Source organism: Conger conger, chromosome 14 (genome assembly GCF_963514075.1).
Source record: "Conger conger chromosome 14, fConCon1.1, whole genome shotgun sequence".
NCBI lineage: Eukaryota > Metazoa > Chordata > Actinopteri > Anguilliformes > Congridae > Conger > Conger conger.
Genome location: NC_083773.1, coordinates 15,473,226 through 15,479,225, shown reverse-complemented (window position 1 = coordinate 15,479,225; position 6,000 = coordinate 15,473,226). Strand labels below are relative to the sequence as shown.

Genomic DNA, 6,000 nt, shown 5'->3' with positions numbered 1-6,000 from the left:
GGCAAAGACAACCACTGCTCCAGTTGGAACGACTGAGAACTTGTGATTTTTTTTGCTCCGTCTCTCTCCCTTTCTCTCTAACCCATTCTCACCTCACTCAAGACCTTCATGTTACTGTAATTATAGGATTACCAATCACCGATGTGTTATGTGACATTAATTGCTGCTTAGAATGTTGCTAATTTATGGATCTAAGCCCTTTTCTTCATTTACACTAATAAGTCATTCTAGATAAGCTATTTTCCTAAAATCAGGTAAAATGTAACTTTTCCACCACACGCACAGAAACACACAAAGACAGACATACTCTACAGACACACAAACACACATTTTCTGATATACAGTACATGCCCTTGGATTCATGCACACACGCAAAGCAACTCGCACACAAACACGTGTCTGTGCTCCAACATACGCAGAACTGATGATCCTTTTTCACAATCTCAGACTAAATGTAGTTTCTGAATGACTCATCACTATGCAAGACAGGAACTGAGCCCCTTTGTAACAGACAGTAACAGGCCCCTGCCCATATGGCGAAATACATATTCCCCTGTTCAGCAGGAAACGCGGTCTGATAGTGCACCTGCCCGAGCCATTCATTGTGTTTCAGGTTATCCGAGTGACACGGTCCATTCTGGAAAGTGAATACTGGGTTTAAGGTGCGGTGAGGACACTTTCCCTGCAGGATGGCCATCCCTGTGTCTATTAAGAAGAGTGTTAATTCAATCTGAACATTAAATTTAATCTCCCCCTCCTCCTGCTCCACACCACCCCTCAACTACCATCACATTGGTTTGATTAAGCTTCTGTTTAAGCTGATTGTCTCGGTGATGTGGAACCCTTTGTGCACTGAACCGTTTCCTGATCTTGTTTCAAACAGCTGTATCATTCTGCCCCACTGGCTGACTTTTAAATTCAATTGATGCAGTGCTTCTGATATGCGTCAATCCAGTAATGTTCCCATAATTTGAATGAGACTAAGCCCTAGTGTCAAATGGTTTATGCTTAAAGGTAAGCGACACTGTAAACACATGCCCTAAAAACACAACAAAGTACCCAACAGCAGACTAAAACAGACTGAGACAATCAGCGGAGTTTATGCAAAGATTATGACTGTTTATGACTGTATTCCCTGGAGAAGATGCACACAAAGCACACTTCCTCATTATATTCAAATGCAGGCCAATTAAAGCTGTCTGGGACCCCAACACTGTAAAACAGCTGCACTTGTGCAACACTAGCAGCTTAGTTTACCTGTCTGCCAACTCTGTGCTCAGTCATATTGCTCAAAGGATCTCGCCCGAGCATTAGTCATGTTTTGCATGGGACTGACCCAGTGCAGGCTAAAGATATCTGTATTAAAATTGAATTGGCATTTAGTGGTGTCATTCATCAAAGTACAGAATGCACCTTTTCTTTTTATATGGCTCTCAATCAAGAGTGCAGACCTGATCAGTTTTACATACTGTACTGTACCTATGGAGTGATGATGTAGACTGATCTTGTACTGGTCTTAAAGTAGACTTCTGTGGTGGGAGTGGGGTTAAAGTAAATTAAGTAATTCATATTATATTAATGTTTGTAACATAAACTAAAACCATCACCATCAACTGACACCGCTTTTACACAGGGTTATGTTTTTTGCTATGTTATATTATCTTTGTTCAAAATAAAATTGTTTATTCAAAAAATGCATTACAAAGAGCTTTGTAAAAGGATGATACCACATACCTCCATTGAAGTGACTATGCACAGCAGGTGTACACCATTACAATATGGAAATTGATATATTTAGAATGTGGAATATTAAGTTAACGTACAAAACAACTGATGCCTGTATCATGAAGTTTGCCGTTAGGTAAGAGGTTAAGATTCCATATGTGTCTGCCCTATGGATGAAACATGTCAGTCCTGTCCCAAAGTTGGCTCATTTTTCAAACCACATGGCAACTGCTTTCTCTGAGATAATATGTGACTGTGTGGCCACACATTGCTGCAGGCCAGAATAACAGAGCCAATATATGGAGGCAACATAATATACTAGTAAAAATATACCAGGCTCTACCAAATAAACATAGGTTTGTTTCAGCTCACACACTTACAGTACTAAAAGTGATCAGGTAAACAGAACAAAAAGACAAAGAGCACAAGCATATCAACTTTGTTCAGAACATTAGAGTTAAGGGGTGCAGCAGTCAAGCACTTAATCTGGGTCTTTCGACTGCAACTGGAAGACAATTGCCAACCAGGTGAGCACAATTCAATAAATGGTAAATGGTTGGTATTTACATAGCGCTTTTATCCAAAGCTCTGTACAATTGATGCGTCTCATTCACCCATACACTCACACACCAACGGCGTTTGGCTGCCATGCAAGGTACCAACTAGCTCATCGGGAGCATTTAGGGGTTAGGTGTCTTGCTCAGGGACACTTTCACACACCCAGGGCGGGAGTCGAACCTGCAACCCTCCGACTGCCAGACAACTGCTTGTGCCGCCTGAACGAATGTCACCCCGTCGCAATACACAAAATGAAATGTACAGTATACCATTTGTAGGCTCATTTTTGTCTTGTCATGCATCACACACTAGTGTGTTTGTGCTTGTCACTGGGACAGTGCAGGGCAGGACCAAGTGATGTAAGCTGTGTAGAAGTGCAGCTTTTCTTTTTTATGAATAAGCTTCAAAGCACCAGCTGCAGGCAAGTGGGAACAAAATGTTGGGAGAATATTTACATTTCAAAGCCCCATGTGCCATGCAGGGTAGAAACAGAGGGGAAGAAACAACCATCTTTTCAGCATCTTATGCTAATGCTAATGTAGGCCCCCACTTTTCCACAATAACCCCACGTCATCCATTACCTAAAAAAGACCTGTGCGAGAACCTGAGATTCATTTGTGACTGTGGGTGAGTGAATTTATGCAGACACACACATATACACACATGCACGTTGCACACACATGCATGCATACACACACATACATGTGCTCACGCACACACACACACACACACACACACACACTGAACCTGTGGAAAACCATGGAACTTCTTCACAGATTAAATCATTACTGGGTCACTGGTTTCCCCAAGGAGGTGAGACAGAAGTTGTCTATCCAATACTGTTCATTGCAGACTATTTATTCATTAAAGCCTTATTTTCCCCTTCAAATCAATGAGCAGATACATTATTCGGGTCTGGTACAAACCTGCGGTGCTAGTTCATCAGGGAACATAGAACCGTCTCCAATATCACAGTGTGTCCATGATATTTCTTAATGTCTCTGCCAAGCTACATCAAAACATCAGTGCTCCAAATAAATAAATAAATAAATAACTAAATAAATAAATAATGGAGAAGCTTTCTTTTCGTGAGCCAGTTACAAAATTGGAACATTTCTATTGGGTTTGTGGGTCAGTGTGTTACAAACATAGAAACTGAGGCATAGAACACATAACACACACATACACATACATGTAGCCATACAAAGACACACAGAAGTCTTCTAAAGAGAAATGTATGTGCATTCCATTATCATAAGTATAAAAAATATATAATGAATGAGACATATTGTATTGGTTGTACAGGACAGAGAGGGTGTTCATAAACAAAATGAGGGATAATAATCTATCAGGGATTCTAAGATGGCCACATAGGCCTATGCAAGTAATATACCTAAAACATCCAGAAGGGATGTGTATTTTAGTGTAAGAAACTCCACATGCTGGAACAGCAGAGCACTGCCAATTTTCCATCCAGTTGCTTTTCAACATAATTCATCAGGGGCTGAAGACACTGTCCTGTTTTGGAAATAGCCCATTCTCTATAGGTTTCATACATTAGCCATTGATACAGAACAGTTTATGTAATTTTACTCAATATTACCATATTACCAATTCACCCCTTACCTGTGCTATAATTCCAGTTTGCCAAGTAAGTTAGGCTATATGCTGGTTCAGCAGTCGCTTTCATTCACTTGATAAAACATTATTTTTGAATAATTTAGGACATGAATCAATAGGCTTCATAACGTGAAACTGTCTGTGGCAAAACCATGCTGTAGGTTTTGTAAAACGTCTTACTGGAAAAGGCTTATTAAAAGCTTTTTAAAGTCAGCACAACAGTGGGTCGGGGCCAGCCTAATCGTATTTTTAGACTGTGCTACGTTAAACAATAGCGTGTCCTATTAAGGAACAGCTTTATCCTATATGTTGCATAATTAAACACCCTCTGAAATGAATATGAGGGGTAAACATCTGTCCGGGCGCTCTTACAAGATTCCCCGTAACAACGGCGCAGTGTGACAAGAAGACAACTGAATTGCCTGGCAAACAAAGTTCACAGCGAATCCATCTTTCAGTAGCCATCAGCTGAAGCCACGTGACAAATCAGCTGATGCGCCTCACCTGCGCGGGTTTATCATTTGTGAGATCAATACTATTTGGAAATGCACTGATTAATCGTTTTTATGGATGCTCATATCGCAAAAAAATAAAATCAAATCAAAAAGATTGTCGTCTGATTGTCTGCCATTGTCATGCACACACCATTCAAAGGTATTTAACAATAATACAGAACTACAAAGTTTCCCAAACATCCTTCCATGGTAGCCTATGTGGTCCTGATGCAGAGAACGTACAATTTTTTTGTCTGGAGCTTCAAAGCCGAAGATATTGGTTGTAGGACTTTTTAAACGACTGTGATAGCAGCAGAAGACATTATTACCTTGTGTAGGCTATAATGTATGCTATCATAGTTTTTAAGTGAACATTGACTTGTACATGAAGCCTACTCTCCACAACTTCAGTAAAGACAATTCTTGAAACACATTTTCGCATCCTGGGACTTGTAGTGTGCATGCAACTATAAATAGAGATCAATTTTCGTCACCGTCCACAGACGGGCTTTTACCACTGAAACGACATTTCCCAGACGCCACCGCTGCTATATAATAATCTGTAAAACAAGGCACGTCTATAGAACTCATGTGGAGGTAGTAGGCTATAGAGCGGAGCTCCGAAAAAATATAAAACTGTTAAAGGTCCACCTTTACTTGTCGGGAGATTTGGTATCATGGAATTAAATGAAGACTGTGCTGTGGACATTCTTTTGTGCTGATCAAGCCGACATTGCTGAGTGATATTCAAGTCAAGCTCTTCTCGCAGTGAAGGTAAAGTTGCGCGTAACTCTGTGCACTTTTCAGAAGAAGGCATCCTGTCTTGCTTTATCGGCATCAGTGTAAGCAAGGAAGTGAACGATGCATTTTATATACATGTTTTGCATACAGCTACCTCCGGACAAATAATGTTTAATAATAACAATGTTTTCTTTTCATGAGGATTTTTAGTCTACATGACAGCACGGCTAAACCAGACTTTGCATCATATTTGATGCATTTCCAGGTTTGTATGTTTAACACGAAATTGTCAGAAGAAATGGTAGCCTGGGCTAACTTTTCCATTTCAGGTAACAGTTAATGTTGCCTGTCTATATTGGCTACTATATAGCTTGCTAGCAAGGTCTTTCTGTGTCTCCACAGTGTATTACTCTGATTGGGTCATTTTTGTGTACCGTTAAATTAACAGTATTTCATGCTGAAGATATGGAATCTACCAGTGACTGACACGATGCCGACCACGTCGTGATTAGACCCTACAGTTCAATTTGCGGCGGTTATGCAATTAGTTCTTCACTTAACATTTCCTAGTTATAGCTAGTTAAACAGTGTGTCCATTTCGATGGGATTGTAGACGTGAAGAGGAAAATACGCAATAGCCTATATATTTTTCAACAACAGAGCTGTGGAAGACGTATGCTACATTAATAAAGCCATTCACTTTTAGTATGGGAATGAATTCAAATGCGTAAAATCCTTGAGTAGTCTAGGCTACATTATTGCATGCGAAACTTCCAAATAGCAAATTGCTTTGAAATCAGACCTAGATATTCTGACAGCGGAGCTGACGTAGACTAACTTAAAAAAAAAAAAAAAGCATTCA

At 40.0% G+C, this 6,000-nt stretch overlaps 1 protein-coding gene across 6 annotated transcripts in view; it reads left to right on the top strand.

Moving 5' to 3' along the window:
- Window positions 1-4,994: 4,994 nt before the first annotated feature.
- Window positions 4,995-6,000, top strand: part of itpr1b (inositol 1,4,5-trisphosphate receptor, type 1b) — a 108,992-nt gene continuing 107,986 nt past the window's right edge. For all 6 annotated transcript variants that reach the window (XM_061220787.1, XM_061220788.1, XM_061220786.1 and 3 more), the window contains exon 1: window positions 4,995-5,171. The gene's annotated coding sequence lies outside the window, so the exon portion shown is untranslated. The remainder of the gene's footprint in view (window positions 5,172-6,000) is intronic.